This window comes from Ailuropoda melanoleuca, chromosome 6 (assembly GCF_002007445.2).
Source record: "Ailuropoda melanoleuca isolate Jingjing chromosome 6, ASM200744v2, whole genome shotgun sequence".
Classification (NCBI taxonomy): domain Eukaryota; kingdom Metazoa; phylum Chordata; class Mammalia; order Carnivora; family Ursidae; genus Ailuropoda; species Ailuropoda melanoleuca.
Genome location: NC_048223.1, coordinates 62,733,212 through 62,749,212, shown reverse-complemented (window position 1 = coordinate 62,749,212; position 16,001 = coordinate 62,733,212). Strand labels below are relative to the sequence as shown.

Below are 16,001 nucleotides of genomic sequence, written 5' to 3'. Positions count from 1 at the left end.
GGGCGCGGGGGCGCGGGGGCGCGGGCCCGGCTGTGTGCAGCATTTACGTGACCTGCTTTTTCAAGTTTCCTCCTGCTTTTTCTCCGCGCTCCCATCCGTAGGCTTTTTTCTTTCTTAGTCCAGTTTCAGTAGCTCAGGGTTTGCGAAGCCGGTTCAAGACTTTGCTCTCCGATGTCGTACCCAGCGAGGGATGTGAAGGACTTAGGGCGACGCCTGCATTTCAGTGTGTTCCTCGAATATTCCAGCTTGACCTTTCCTGGTTTGGAATTCCTTTCTTTGCCCTGGCGTTACAATGAGAAGTAATCGATAGACTAATCCATATCTTCCTTCGGAGACCTCTCGACTTATTTCTCTGTTTCTCAGTCTCTCGGGCTTTTAGTCCTTTCTGGGTTGCATTACGGCTATTTATAAATGTGCCTTTTAAAACCACAAACACCCTGGAAGCAGAGCCCTATCTGTTTAATCCTTGCTTCCCCTAAAACAGCTACCCATGGAGGGGCGTCCACAAATAATTTTTGAGTAATGGAAAGCCTTCCCATATACTGTGTTTTTGTTTTGTTTTGTTTTGTTTTGTTTTGTTTTGTTTTGTTTTGTTTTGTTTTGTTTTAGCCCTGCTTGGTAAAAATAAACAATATCCTACACGTCTCCTTTGTATCAGGCTTGAAGAGATGTTTACCAGTCTCTGATCACTTGTTCAGATGTGTGCATTCTCAGATTAAGACTTTGGGAGTTTTACAATCCCAGGGAGAGGTTCAAGTTCAAAAGTATGTACCTGAACTCAGATCACTTGTGCCGGCCTGCTTGCTGCTTGTTCAACAAATAAGTGTGAAATGGATGATGGAGCCGGCAGCGTGCTAGGAGGCGCTGTCCACACTGCAGGCAACACAACAGGCGTGGTTCTGGTCTCATGGAGCATGCAGTCAGTGGAGGATGCAGAGTTAATGCCATCATGACACTAAGGAATGAGTTGTTAAAACTCCAGGCAGGAGTTCTGAAGGAATGTGCTCTAGGAAAGGATGTTAGAAGGAAACCTGACCCAGACTGGGGAGCCCAGGAGGTAGCAACCAGTCAGCATGGCAGAACAGCAGATGTCCAGGTCCAGACAGCCACGGAGAGAAATGGAGCTTCCATAAGGGGAGGCTAAACAGTGGGCCAAAGGTGAGGGTGAGGTGCAGAGGGCCTTCGGAAGGTTTCCACCTTTCTCCTAAGAGGGGTGAGGTCACAGTGCATTTGCTTCACTTTCAGCCCGTCCTGTGACTTGTGCTTGCCCTGTTCTTGGTGCCACGTGGGGCATTATATCTATTCCTAGAAGGCTTAGGAAATCCTCCAGGAAGTCGATGGCATTTTATGTGTTGTCAGAGCTGCAAATGGTCCAGTGCATCCATGTGGTCTGGTTCTCCCTATAGAGAACCACAGTCAGAGATTTTGTAAAGAAAATACATTTCTCTAGCAATTTTTGGCTGTGCTTTTGCTTTTCTTTATTTTCAAGTGCTCCTTACCCACACTTTTTTTCTTTAACCCAGATAAGGAGCTTTAGGGAGGGGTGGAAAGTCTAAATAAGAAAACCAAATGGGGATTATGAATTAGTAAGAAAGGACTGGAAGAGTTTGGGAGATAAAGCTTTTTCATTTGTCTTATATGAAATAACTTCACTTTAAACACAGTTAATTGAACTTCTGAGCATCACAGATTAACTGATTAAATGATGATCAAAGGACTTTAACCAACTGTATTCTTATGTCATGATACCTCCCAAATACATTTTTAATTTTTTACTTGCAATTTCATCTTTTCCTCTAATAGAGGTAATTAGAGGAAACTAATGGAATAGAAAATTAGTTTTAGAAACAGAAACAGCAAATATGGCAGTTGAAATTGTGAACCTAAAATAAGAATCAACCAAAAGTCCCAAGCTGTCACCTTCATTTATCATTGACATATTTGCACAGCATTGTTCCCCCAAAAGTAAACCAGTCATTTGCCTCTTAGGTAGATAGCTGGCAAAGAAATGTGTGCCTAACCTTTAAACTCCTTTGTGCTCTACGGTCATTTTCTCTTCCAGAAAAGAAGGCTCTGTTTAGCTCGACAGGGTAGGATGAAAAATAAAGAACCAGTGTTTACAAAGTACCATTAATGAGCTGTATCTACCTGTTTTTTAGCATATTAAGACAATATTTCACCTTCCATAGACTGAGTAGTATTCAACTTTTTGCTGTCTTGAAACTATATAACCACATACTCTATATAATATTGAATACTGTATATAATATTGTAATACAAAATTGAAATCTTAGGTTTCAGATTGAAACCCTGGATCTGAATAGTTCTTTTTTTTTTTAATTTTATTTATTTATTTGACAAGAGAGAGACAGCCAGTGAGAGAGGGAACACAAGCAGGGGGAGTGGGAGAGGAAGAAGCAGGCTCCCAGCGGAGGAGCCCAATGCGGGGCTCGATCCCAGAACGCTGGGATCACGCCCTGAGCCAAAGGCAGACGCTTAACGACTGAGCCACCCAGGCACCCCCTGAATAGTTCTAAACTGAAACAGTGTTTCCCAAATTATTGTTAGATTCACAGCATTCTTAAAGCCTTGGCCAGTTAGTATGGCTTAGAACTTCCTGAGGAACTCCAGCCATCTAAGACTTGGGAAGTCAGAAATTGGCCCTAAGTAATTCCTGACACCAAGACTTGTGAGCTAGAACTAACAAGTTGAATAGGTAGTACCAAGCAATGATGGTCAGAAAGGAGCTACAAAATATAAGTGGTGCCAAAAATGCTAGGGGGAAAAAAGTAAGGACTAAAGCAGTCTACCACTGAGGAAAAATCTAAGATAAATCTCTACACTTTGGAGTTTATACTTTCTACAGTGAACACAATTTGTGAAACAGGAACACAAATGGTGAGTCTTGTGCTGATTTTTATTACAATATAGTCTTAATATTTTTATTTTGTGCTTTATTTTGAAAACACAGTATTATAGTATTTACCACATAATTTGGAGAATTATCAAGAGATTTTCTTTTAAAAATATATCATTATTGACTGTTGTGGGTTGAATTGTATCCCCCAAAAGATATGTTCAGGTCCTAACCCCAGGTACTTGTGAATGTGACCTTATTTGGAAATAGGTGTAATGTAATCAGGTTAAGATGAGGGCCTGTTGGGTTAGGGTAGGCCCTAATCCAATGACTGGTATTCTTGTAAGGTGAGAGAAATTTGGGCATAGACACATGCAGAGAGAATGTGATACAAAGACAAAGACTCAGGCTGTGATTGGAGTAATACATCTACAAGCCAAGGATGACCAAGGATGGCTGGCCACCACCAGAAGCTAGGAAGAGGCAAGGAAGTTTCCTTTCCTAGAGTCTTCTGGGAAAGCATGGCCCTCCTGATGCCTGGTTTCGGACTTCCAGCCTCTAGAACTGTTAAACAATAAATTTCTCTAGTTTTAAGCCATCCAGTCTGTGTTATTTTGTTATGGCAGCCCTAAGAAACTAATACATAGGCTTTCGTAGTTAGAATATAACTCATGGAGAAATTAGAGCTTAATGGTTGAGGTAGAGTAAGGAGGATGATTTAGGCAAAGGAAATAATATCTCTAAAGTTATGTGGTACCAATAAAGTATAAAATAACTTACTGTTAGAGAAATCACCAAGATAGCCATTACCTTAATTTCATAAAAGACAGGGCGTGTAAACAAGGTCAACAAAGGAAGCATATGGGGGCACCTGGGTGGCTCAGTCGTTAAGCGTCTGCCTTCGGCTCAGGGCGTGATCCTGGCGTTTTGGGATCGAGCCCCACATCAGGCTCCTCCGCTGGGAGCCTGCTCCTTCCTCTCCCACTCCCCCTGCTTGTGTTCCCTCTCTCGCTGGCTGTCTCCCTGTCACATAAATAAATAAAATCTTAATAAATAAATAAATAAATAAATAAATAAATAAATAAATAAATAAAATAAAAACCAGAGTTTGGGAAGCACTACACCAGTGGGTTTCTAAGTGGTGTGCCCCTGAGTCCTCTGGTGTGTGAAGACGCAGGTTCTGACGGAGTAGATGTGGGGTAGATCGAGGTTCCACACCTGATCAGCTCCCAGGCAGGCAGGTGCTGTTGGTCCAGGGCCCGATTATCAACACCCTGTGCTATATGATGGCTCCAGTATCATAGACCTTTGAAAATACTGTTCTTTCGAAAAGCAAAACTTAATGGTAATTTTCACAGTCACTCGAGCTATATAGCATATCCGTTCTTGCCTGTGAATGTCTTGCTCCTAAATCTTTATTTCCAGTCATATCATTCACTCAGGCTTAAAAGCTTAGATTCAACTCCCTACCTAACCATTCCATTTGGATGGTCTGTGGAATCCGAACCAATGTGTCCCAAACCTAACTAATTACCCACACCTGCTCCCCAACCTTCTATTTGTCCCATGTACCCATTTACCCAAGAGAAAGTTAAAACCCATTTTTAATTCTTCATCATCCTATCTCCTGAGTCCAGTCAGTTTCTGTCTTTTAAACCGATCCCTTAACATAGTTCAGGTCACTGTTTACCCTAGAAGAGGCAAGGGAAGGTGAGTTGGGGCCAGTTGAGTGGATTATAAGGCAAGAAGCCCCACCATCCCGAGGTTCTTCACTCCAGGGACTTGAGCAGTTGTGCTGGTTGTTGGCCTGCGGCCTGGCAGCCGTGGAACTGCCGTGAAGCAGGCTCTCTGGCTCACGTGCAGGAACAGACGCGGACTCCTCGGGCAGGGATGAGCTCGGTGGTTTCTGGCAGTGGTATGTCGGAAGGGGTCTACGTAAAATTTATTTGGGGACCCAGACTATTGGTAACATATGCACAGCTTCATAGGGATATCATAGTGATGTTAAGTAAATGGTATTTCCAAAGCTTTTTGTGCTCCTTGAGAAATGATTCTGTGTAAGCATAAATGTGAACTTTATTTCTGACAATAATCGTGGTAATATCGCTTCTGTTAAGGACCGTGTCACCCACATTTTTTGAAAAGTATCTTGCACTTTGGGCCCTTTGTATGGAATTAGCCATGGTAGGATTCTTTTGCAAGGTTCAGTACTATAGTTGTCACTTTATCATATGTAACCAGGCCACTGGTTGATGTTCTTTGCTCTGAATATTTCTTTGGAATGAGAAGAAAGCTGATGTTTCTTGAATTTCTTCTCAAGACTGTTGGAATGGATTTTTTTTTCCCATTCCTGAGAATACCATTAGGATACATGCCAGTCGAAATAGTTTGAGGGAAAACCTATGAATCCTCTGTGTTCTGAAGTGCTTGTCTCTGTCACTGCTTTCTCTATCAGTATGATCTTGATAATGGACTAAGTTCTGTAAGTTTGAAGAATACTTTTTTGCTTCTTTGTAGCTGTGAATATAATTTAAAAGCTAAAACGACATGCAAGATATTGCTATTTAAAGGATGGACAAAGTAAGGTAAATGTAAAGAATGGCATAGTATAGCACTGTAATACATAAATCAAATAAACACTGTATAACTACAAATTCTCTTCCTTTGTAATCCTCCTGTAAGCTTTCCAAACCAAAATAAGTTTATGTTGAGAGATTTGACCAATAGCAGTACATCCCTAGCATGATGATGGCTGTGATGCCTGGAGAAAGAATGCTTTGTGGCTCTGCCATAGCCAAGGGCACCCCTACACTACTCAAAACGGCAAACTCTTGTATGACAATACTTAGTGATGTCAGTTTTTTGATTCTTTCTATTTCTTTTATGTGCTGTGTCTTTGGCATTTAAGTCTTAAAAGCAGCTAGCAATATTTAGATATGGGGGTAGGATTCATAAAGTGCTAATAAATTATGAATGAGAGGATGTATTTTGGAGGGAGGTTTGTAATTTTTCAAATATGAATTTTTAATCATGTGGGAAAAAATTTGGAACTTTAAAGCAAAGCATCTCTTTCTCCTGTGTTATAATTTAAAATATTGTTATACGACGTAGTGTGCTCCCTTCGTTGCAATACTGTTTCTCTTGTTCATTTGCATACGCCTGTTATTACAGGAGCCCTCATCGAATAAATACTGCACCTTTGCACTGCCTTTGGGGACTTTGCATATCTTTTTTTTTTTTTTAAGATTTATTTTTAACTAATCTCTACACTCAGTGTTGGGCCTTGAACCCACAATCCCAAGATCAAGAGTCGCACGCTCTACTGACTGAGCCAGTCAGGCATCCCTGGCACTTTGCGTATCTGTTTTATAATTCGATCAAATCTCAGTTGTGACAAAGAAAAGTTTTCTTTCAAGATGAGACCATAAGTTCTTTAAAAGCAGGGGACTGCTGAGGTGACTTTCTGTCCCTGGTGCTGTGAACGGCTCCTAGACACAGCCGTCAGGGACTGACGAAAGCACCTTTGATGTGATTCCATTTGAGAGGTAGCGTTTTTCCTCTCAGGTACAGAATATGAAACAAAAGCCAGGTTAACAGAAAAACCGACTTTAAGACATAGTTTTCTTTTATGGTAGAAGTCAAACAAATTTTACATTGTGTGTAATATAAATGCAACTCTTAATTAAAACCTCTTCCACAGGGGCGCCTGGGTGGCTCAGTCAGTTGAGCATCTGCCTTCAGCTCAGGTCATGGTCTCAGGGTCCTGGGATCGAGCCCCACATCGGGCTCCCTGCCCAGCGGGGAGTCTGCTTCTTCCTCTCCCTCTGCCCCTCTCCCGGCTCATTCTCTCTCTCTCTCTCAAATAAATAAAATCTTAAAAAAAGAACAACCCTCTTCCACAGACCCCATTTGCTTGAACTAAAGAGGTCACACAGTGCATCCTTTAAGAAATAGATGCCCTTCTGAGACTTGGAATCTGGAAGCAGTTCCCAGTGCATGGGAGCAGAGAGCTATGGCGGTACTTCCCCTGCTTTCTGGAGCGGCAGGGCTTGAAAGCTGCCATCCAGTTGAATGAACCTAAGGAGAGAACATGTTGATCAGGTGGAAGTTGGTCAACGGTGGAGGTGGATGTGGACGTGGAGGTGGTTGTGGACGAGCTTTGAAGGCAGGCTTTGGTGTATCCATCGAGCACCTTGGGGGGAGACAGGCACTCTGCTCAGGAGCCAGGGGGCTCTTAGGGGCAGACAGAACCCTGCTGTGGTGGCAGATGTAGCAGATGATCTGAATCTGTGGTCACTAAACATTCAAATGCCTGGCATTTGGTGGTTACCAAGTAAATAGTGGTTGAATGAACTCCCCTTGTCTAAATCCCTGCTTACTTAAACCTTCTGATTATAAATTGATTCTATATGAGCAAAAAATGAAGGACTTTAAAATTATGCTTAATAAAATTTCTGTTTAATAGATAATAAGTGATTAGCTCTTTGGTCATTTTATCGGGCAGAATGCTTCCTACTGCAAGTGGTGGAAAACCCAACTCAAAATGCTGTCAGTAATATGAAAAACTTTTTTTTTTTTTCAAATAACTATAGATGAGGAGGTTTCAGGATTGGCTGATTCCAAAGCCCGGCTGTGTTGGCAAGGACCTAAGTGCTTCCCATGTCTCCCTGCTGGCCAGCACTGTGAGCCTCATCCCCCTCAGTTGTAAAATGATGACTCTTTGTAATCTGGGCGTGCTTTCTTGTTACATCCATGGACAAAAGGAGTTCTTCCTGCACTTACGGAGTAAAAATCCTTCCTCTCCATCTGATGGGGCCACGTTGGGTCAAGTGCCTGCCCCCAGACCAATTATGTGGCCAGGGTAGCACTTCGCACTGCATAGCTTCAGCTGGTATTTATTTCTCCTCTAGTCCCTGGCTCCGAATGACCGTAATTGGCTGAAAATAACCAAAGCCTGTCTCCAGTTTTGGGGTCATGTTCACCTGTTACTTTGGGTCCTTGGGGGAGTAGCTGTTAGGCAGATAACATCTACAACAGCCTCTACCACAGTCTCCAAAAACCGTAAGCTACAATTTACCTTGAGCTGTTTGTTCCAGGTAATGATCTTCCTGAAAATGATGGACTCAAATGTTCCTTCACGCCGGTCCTCCGCCAGTGAGGAAGTAGTCAGAGAAAGCAGCCCAGTGGTAGAGAGAGCATGGGCCTCCGTCCACACTGGCTATACGCACACACGTTAGAGTCCTTTGTCTTCTTAGAAAAACTGACATTTCTCTTGTCATTTTGTAAACACGGTATACTTGCACTTGTTCTTAGTTCTCATTGTCTTTGTGAATGCACTAGAAATACTTGGTGTTTTGAGCACTAACGTTCCTCTGCAGAGTCACTGTGACCATGATAATACTTTGGGGGCAAACAGAAGTTGGCTATTTGGTGCCCATAGCTGTTTTTCCACTTTTCTTATATTAGCACCTTGAGTAATTTTGTCATAAATATGTACATAATGTAGGATACTATACCTTTATAAGAATGAAGTCCATGTTTTGGATTATGTTTTTATATTCAGTTCTGTAAAGACATTTGTTAAGTCGAGACGTTGGTAAAACTTTTGGTAAAATCTATATTAAAGTGTCTTTTGTTATTATGTAAACAAGTTCCTTTAAATGTTTACAACTGTAAAAGCGTTGTGAGTTAGAGTATTTCTTCTGGTATGTATTATATAATAATAAAGTTAATTTTCCCTATTACTTTTTCCCAAGAGCAGTGTTATTTCTAGCTATTGCGTGACTAAACAAGCTTTCTGAGTATATACTGGTTGAAGATTCTTCCGGTATTAACCTGTTGTTCTGTTTCCATGGTTAACTGAGGGTTAGGAAGCTTGTACCTCCCAAACTAATGTGGAAGACCTTTAATATTTGTAAGCGTTGCTTTCACAGATCTGCATAATCTCTCTATGTAATTTCTCAATCTATATAATTGCAATCTATGTAATTGTGAATCTATGTAATTCTCTCTGTGTAATTTCACAGTCTATGTAATTGCAAATACTGTTGTAGTATTTAAGGCTTGCTTTAAAGTAACTATTCAGAAGGACAGTATTTTGTGTATGTATCCTCAAATAAAAAATTAACTGTTCAGCTTTTCTCTTTGATTACACTAGTTGGAGTGTTCTCTGAAACATTTCACAAACCACCTATCCTTCTTAATATAATTTTATCCTCATGTATCAAAAGCAAATGGAACTTCTACTCTTTAAAGTATCTAAACTTGTTTCCTGCTTAAGGGTAATTGTTCTTATTAGCTAGCTTTCTTTGTTTCTGTGTACTGCTCTGGCCACTGACTTCCTTTTCTGGACAGTTTTCTACTTTGGAAGAATTACTTCTTTTTTTTTATATGTCATTATATCCTGTAGACAACAACTAGGAACTTGCAGTTTCGATGCTGGGTGGCTGAGCAGGCTCACTCACCTGCTGACTTGCGTCCACACACCCGGCCCACAGCAGGTTTGATCCCGATGAGCTCTTCAGCAAAATCACAGATTCTGCCACAGACCTTGAGCAGCCCTCGGAGTCTGTGCTGCACGTGTGAGATCCACGATGTCACAGTTCCTCTCTGCTGGTGTAATTCAGGCTCAGACCCGCAGAGTGCCAGAGTTAGGCTTTGTCATCTTTCCCAGCTCCCTTTCCTGATTTTACCTGCCCTCCACAGGTCACGTGTTCTGCGGCTGCCCAAGCTTCCTCCCTCTCCTAAAGCAACACTTCACCAGGCTTTTGCCGTTGAACTCCTCTGACCAGTGCACCAGAACATTTTTTCCTTTGAAGTGCATGCCATCTTCTGTTCTGCGCTCTGCTAGCTCCTTCTCTTTGCTGTTACTTGATGACCTTGGGGTTATTCCGTATTCTACAAGGTCACCTGGCGTCTCCCGCTCCTCGCTGCTCCTGGGTGCCTGCCGTATCCCTGCAGAAGGGTCGGTCAGCTGCTTAGTGTCTGGTTCCTAACTTCATCTCTAGGCACCTTCTCTTCTGCCCCCACTCGAGTTACTCACTTCCCTGGCTGCTCACATGTCCCATTCTGCTCACTCCCACCCAGTCTTCACTGGAGCTCCAGCCTCCTGGGCACCCCCACCCTTCTGTCAGGTGAGGAGCTGTTCCCTCCCCAGATAGGACACCATCAACCTCTCCTTCACCTCTTCCTTCTTCGTCCTTCAGCTGTACATGCTTTGCAAATCCCCAGCCCTGGCTTCCCAACCTGCCTTGCCTGCTGCTGTAGAGACAGAGCTCTCTTTAGGTTAAGTTCACTGTGGATTTATGGTCTGCTTCCAAGGGGCACTCAGTAGTACTGAGCGATCCTCTCTCTTATCCTGGCCATCTTGCCCTTTCTTTCCACCTGCTATTTTAAACATTCATTAATCTGTTCAAGCCCATTTTCTCATGTCTGGTAGATGACAGGGAAGGAGAACAGTCTTGCTGAGGAAACCACATCTCCATCCTGTGAAGTCACTTACCTCCGTGCTCGTCCTCGAGCCTTCTCTTGTAGTCTCAGAGGCAAGGAGGTCTCTCTTCGTGTCTGAGGCTAATCCCTGCCTTCCACTTTGGCTCTCATCCCTTGAGTTTTCAGACTTGCACCACCAGCCATCCTTTGTTTGGCTCCTTGTAACTTCCAGTTTGTGTGTCTTGCACTCCGCAGTGCCCCTGAACACCCTGTCTCTTCTTCCCATCACAGCCAAGCTTCTCGTAAGAGTTGTCAGTACTTTTCATCTGCAACACCCTGCTGCTTAAATCTTAGCCGACTGATTTTGCCGCCACCTTCGGCGAGGCTGAATTCATGTGCGGTCCTGGGGCTCAGACCCAGTGGACACTTGGCACCTCTGTCTTATTCAGCCTCTCCGGACTGCTTCCCAAATCTCCACCATGTTGGCTCACAGGTATTTTAAGTTTCATCTCTCTGGATCTGTACGCGTTACTTTGCCATAAATGGATTCCTCCTCAGAACCTTCAGTGTTATCTCTCTTGTTGGTGTCACACACCAGCTCGTTCCCTAAGCCAGAAACCACAGAATCCTCTCCGAGGACTCCACCGTCCCAGCATGACAAATTTCTTCTGCCAGGAAGTGAAACATGGAGCGAATCCTGTGGTCAAGGCCACCCACCTTTGCCTCCTTTCTGACCTTCGGAAATCTTAAAAGCCAAACCATTGTTCATGGGAGAAACTAGGAAGACAAAGGCCATCTTGTCTACTCACTATGACTTAATTTTCTGGAAGATTCAAGGTCATGATTGGCAATCAATTGCTGAACAAGTGTGCTGTGCTGTTAGAGTCACTTTCTGGCGCGTTTCCTGGTCAGTGGTTGCCTTTGCTGTCAGCACTTGACTGCCGTCGTGCCTGTAGCTCACAGTCCTGCGGGGTATATGCTTCTAATCGCCTGTGGTCTGCGAAGTTAGAGGTTCCTTGAAATGAATGTAAAGATAAGTCGGTAAGTTCCAAATGAATGAGCTTTCTCCCGTAGCCTTGGTCCTTTGGCTCTGTGTTAGCTGTTTCAGCCGGCTCGGAGGTCGTTTGTTCCTGATCTGTATTTTGTCTGAGTTCCTGAATGGCTGACTTTTTTTTTTTTCCCTTTGCTTTCATTTATTGTACCTTGTTTAAGAAATCTTTCCTTTCCCCTTCAGATGATGAATGAATTTCCTTGTCTTTCAAAATTGTGCTTTTTACATTTGCATTAATTTACCTGAGAACAATATTTGTGGATGTTTTCAGGTAGGGGTCCGATTTCACATTTATTCCCCACATGGATACCCAGATGTCCAGGTATCATTTATCAAATTGTCTGTTTTCTTCTCCCAGGCATTTGTGATACCTGCTCAGTCATAAATACGGAGGCTTATTTCTGGATTTCTACTCCATGGTCAGTGTATCCATCTTTGTCTGAATGGTTGACTTTTAAATGGACGCCCATTTCTATTTATTTTATACCTTTTTATTATCTCATTTAAATTTCTCTTGGAAAATTAAAAGCCCATTAGTAGCACATATTCATTTTAGATTTTCTATTTTGGGATATGGTCTTTCCCCCACCTTCAGGTATCATTTATGCTGAGGAAACCCTCATCAGGTGAATGTCATTATCACAGATTGGATTCAAAAAACCTCCTTGTGATTTTGAGCCTTAAAATTAACACCCATTGTAATAAAACCACATCAAATCTGAGTTAAGTAGACATAATTATTTAGTTCATATTAGGTTATCTTCTTACATAACCTAACTGGGCAGTTTTCCTTCCTTAATTATTCTGTGATATGGCTATTTACCTGCTCCTGTTAAATCCTTTTGTAGCTGTGAAGCACTGTACCCTTGACGTATAAAACATATACTCTGTATTTGATGTGTATGTCATTAAACTTCAAGCAAGGGAAGAGAAAAAGAAAGTAAAGCCCCACAGATTATAAAAACAAAATAAATCAGTAAAATCAATGCAAATTCTGTACCCACAGAGACAGGGGCATGAGCCAGCAAACCTCAGCTACTCTCTGTCTGAGGAGAGAACATCAGGCTGTACTCCTGACCCATGGGTTGAAGGTGAGGGCATGGGGCCCCCTGTCTCCTGGTGCTACAAGGAGGTGTGTGAATTCCGGATCCCCTCGGAAACAGGAGGGCTATCAACGGAAACTCCTCATACAGTTGGAGTCTTCTCACCTACACGGAATAATTCATTACCCCTTGTGGTGTTTTGTTCTATCTGTGTTAGCCAAACACAGATCTCTCCACACCAAAAATAGCACACTGGACAGCTTGGCTCCTTACCTGCCCCCTTCCTTCTGTCCCATTTCCTGCCTGAAGCACATCCTTTGGTAATTCTTCCAGTTTAGGATTGTGCATAGTGAACTTACATTGTTTGATACTATCACCTAGTCTTCTATTTTTTATAAAGCTCTTTATTTTGATATAGTTATAGATTCACTTACAGTTTTAAGAAAAAATACAGAGCTCTCATCTACCCTCTCCCTGTTTTCCCCAGTGGTAAGTAACATCATGCAGAACTCTCCTAAGACACCACCACCAGGATATTGCTGTTGCCACAGCTGCAGAAACATCATTTCTGTCACTACCACGATCTCTCCTATTGCCCTTTTATAGGCACACATTCTTCCTTCCTGCCCCCACCCCCTCTGTAGGCCCTGGCAACTAGTAATCCGTTCTTTATTTCTATAATCTTGTCGTTTCAACAGTGTTTTTAAGTGGAATCCTGCATCGCATAATGTTTTGGGGCTGTTTCTCTGGAGAGTCCTCCAGGTTACTGCATATACCAGCAGTTCTTTGCTTTTTCCTGCTCAGGAGGGTCCCTTGGTGTGAGTGTACTGGAGTTTGTTCACCTGTTGAAGAGCATCTGGGTTGTTTCCAGTTTGGGGCTATTGCGAATAAAGCTACTATAAACATTGGTGGTACAGGGTTAGTGTGAACATAAATCTTAATTTTTCTGGGATAAATGCCTAGGAGTGCAATTGCTGAGTCAGATGGTAGTTGCATGTTTAGTGTTTTAAGAAACTGAACGAATTTCCAAAAGCGTATTTCCACCAGCGGTGTGTGGGTGATAGGATTTCTGAGCGTCCTTGCCATCATTTGGTGTTGTCACTATTCTTTATTTGAGCCATTCTGGTAGTTGTATAGTGATACCTCATTATGGTTCAATTTGCATTTCCCTGATTAATTGGGTAATAATGTTAAACATATTTTCACACGCTTACTTGCCATTTGCCTATCTTTTTCAGCCAATGTCTCTCCGGGTGATGACCATTTTCCAGTTGGATTGAGTTCATACTGTGGAGTTCTGAGGGTTTTTTTGAATGTGTAAAATCTAGATGCTAGTCCTTTGTTGGATATATATTTTTTCAGTCTTCTCTTCCACTCTGTAGCTTATCTTTTCATTCTCCGAACAAAATTTTCTTTTTTTTTTTTTCAAGATTTATTTATTTATTTATTTGAGAGAGAGGGTATGTGCGTGAGTGCACAAGCAGGAGGTGCAGAGGGAGAGGGAGAGAGAATCTCAAACAGACTGCACCAGGTGCAGAGCCTGATGTGGGGCTTGATCTCATGACCCCAAGATCACGACCTGAGCCAAAATCAGGAGTCAGGTGCCCAACCAACTGTGCCACCCAGGTGCCCCCAAAATTTTCTACAAAGCAGAAGTTTTCAATTTTGATGAAGTCCAATTTATCAGTTTTTCTTTCTCTGGCTTGTTTTTTGGAGTCAAGCCTAAGAACTCTGCTTTTCCATAGATCCTCAAGAGTTTCCCCTAATTTTCCCCAGAATTTTATAGTATGATGTTTTACCTTTAAGTCTGTGATCTAAATTGAGTTAATTTTGCATAAGGTATGAGACTTAAGTGTCATTTTTTCCCTTTATGGATGTCCAGTTGCTTTAGCACCATTTGTTGAGAAGGCTAATAACTTTCTGGCATTGAATTGTTTTTGCAGTTTTATTCTTTTAAAAGATTGTATTTATTTATTTGAGAGAGTGAGGGAGAGGGGTCACAAACAGAGGGGAATGATAGAGGAAGAAGCAGACTCCCTGCTGAACAGGGCGCCCAACACGGGGATCAATCCCAGGACCCTGAGATCATGATCTGAGCCAAAGGCAGAGGCTTCACCGACTGAGCCACCCAGGTGCCTGTTTTTGCAGTTTTAAAATCTGCTGGATGACTAGTGTAGGTCTACTCCTGGATTCTCTGTTCTGTTCCATTGATCTGTGTCTCCAAGTGTTGGTATCATACAGACATGATTACCGTAGCTACAAAGTCTTCAAATCAGGTAAAGTGATTCCTTAGCTATTCTAGTTCTTTTGTCTTTCTGTATAAACTTTAGAATAAGCTTGTCTATACTCAAAAAGCTTTGCCAGAATTATAATAGAAACTTTATAAACATGTGTCAACTTGGGGAGAATTGACATCTTTACTGTGTCCAGTCTTCTAATCCAGGAACACAGTATATCTCTCCCTTTATTTAGATTTTCTTTTTTCCCTCCCATCAGCATTGTGTACTTATTAGCATGGAAGTCTTTTATATGTTTTTGTTAGACTGACACCTAAGTAAATTTTTTTAAGGATTTTATTTATTTGAGAGAGAGAGTGAGTGTGTGTGCATCAGCCGGGGAAGGGACAAAGGGAGAGGGAGAAGTAGGCTCCCAGCTGAGCAGTCAGCCCCACACAGGACTCAATCCCAGGATCCCAGGATCCCAGGACCGTGACCCAAGCCGAAGGCAGAGGCTTCACTGACTGAACCACCCAGGTGCCCCCCAAGTATATTTTGAGTGATTGTGAGTGGCATTATATTTTTAATTTTGATGCCCACATGTTTGTTGTTAGTATTAGAAATACAGTTGATTTTTATATTTTGTAATCTTGACCTTGATGAATTGATTATGGGTTGTAGATTTTTTGGTTTGTTTTGTTTTTTGAGATTCCTTGAATTTATTTGTACATAATCGTATCACCCACCGGTATGAGCAGTTTTATTTCTTCCTTTTCAATCTGTGTGCCTTTGTTTCCCTCATGTCTTATTGCACTGGCTGGAACTTCCTATGTGGTATTGAAAAATAGTGGTGAGCGCCCACATCCTTACTGTGTCCCTGATCTTAGAGGGAAAGTAGTCTTTCATCGTTAAGTATAAGGTTAGCTGTAGATTTTTTAAATGCTCTATATCAAGTTGAGGAAGTTCCTCTCTGTTGTTTTTTTTGTTTTTTTTTTTTTTTTTTTTGGAGAGTTTTATCACAAGCACTTTGACTCTTGTGAAATGCTTTTTCTGCAGCAATTGATGTGATCATCTGACTTCTTTTTTAGCCTATTAATACTGACATTGATTTTGTAATATTGAACTAGCCTTTCATCCCTGAAATAAAGCCACTTGGTCATAGTGTATAATTGTATTTATAAATATAAACATTTAGTGAATTCTATTTGCTAGTATTTTATTAAGTACTCAGGAGAGATATTGTTTCTGTAGTTGTTTTGTTTCAATACTGTCTTCTGGTTTTTGGTGTCCGTGTAATAATAAGTATATGTAAATAAAATTTTAAATATTTTAATGTTAGTAATATGCAATTACATAACAATATGTATTAATATATACTTATATTAATATATTATTTTTATGTAGTA

At 41.7% G+C, this 16,001-nt stretch overlaps 1 protein-coding gene across 1 annotated transcript in view; it reads left to right on the top strand.

Annotated features, from left to right (window-relative positions):
• The first annotated feature begins 11,173 nt into the window (after positions 1-11,173).
• RAB4A (RAB4A, member RAS oncogene family) overlaps positions 11,174-16,001 on the top strand; it is a 33,084-nt gene continuing 28,256 nt past the window's right edge. Inside the window, exon 1 of the mRNA XM_011227842.3 lies at positions 11,174-11,326. The gene's annotated coding sequence lies outside the window, so the exon portion shown is untranslated. The remainder of the gene's footprint in view (positions 11,327-16,001) is intronic.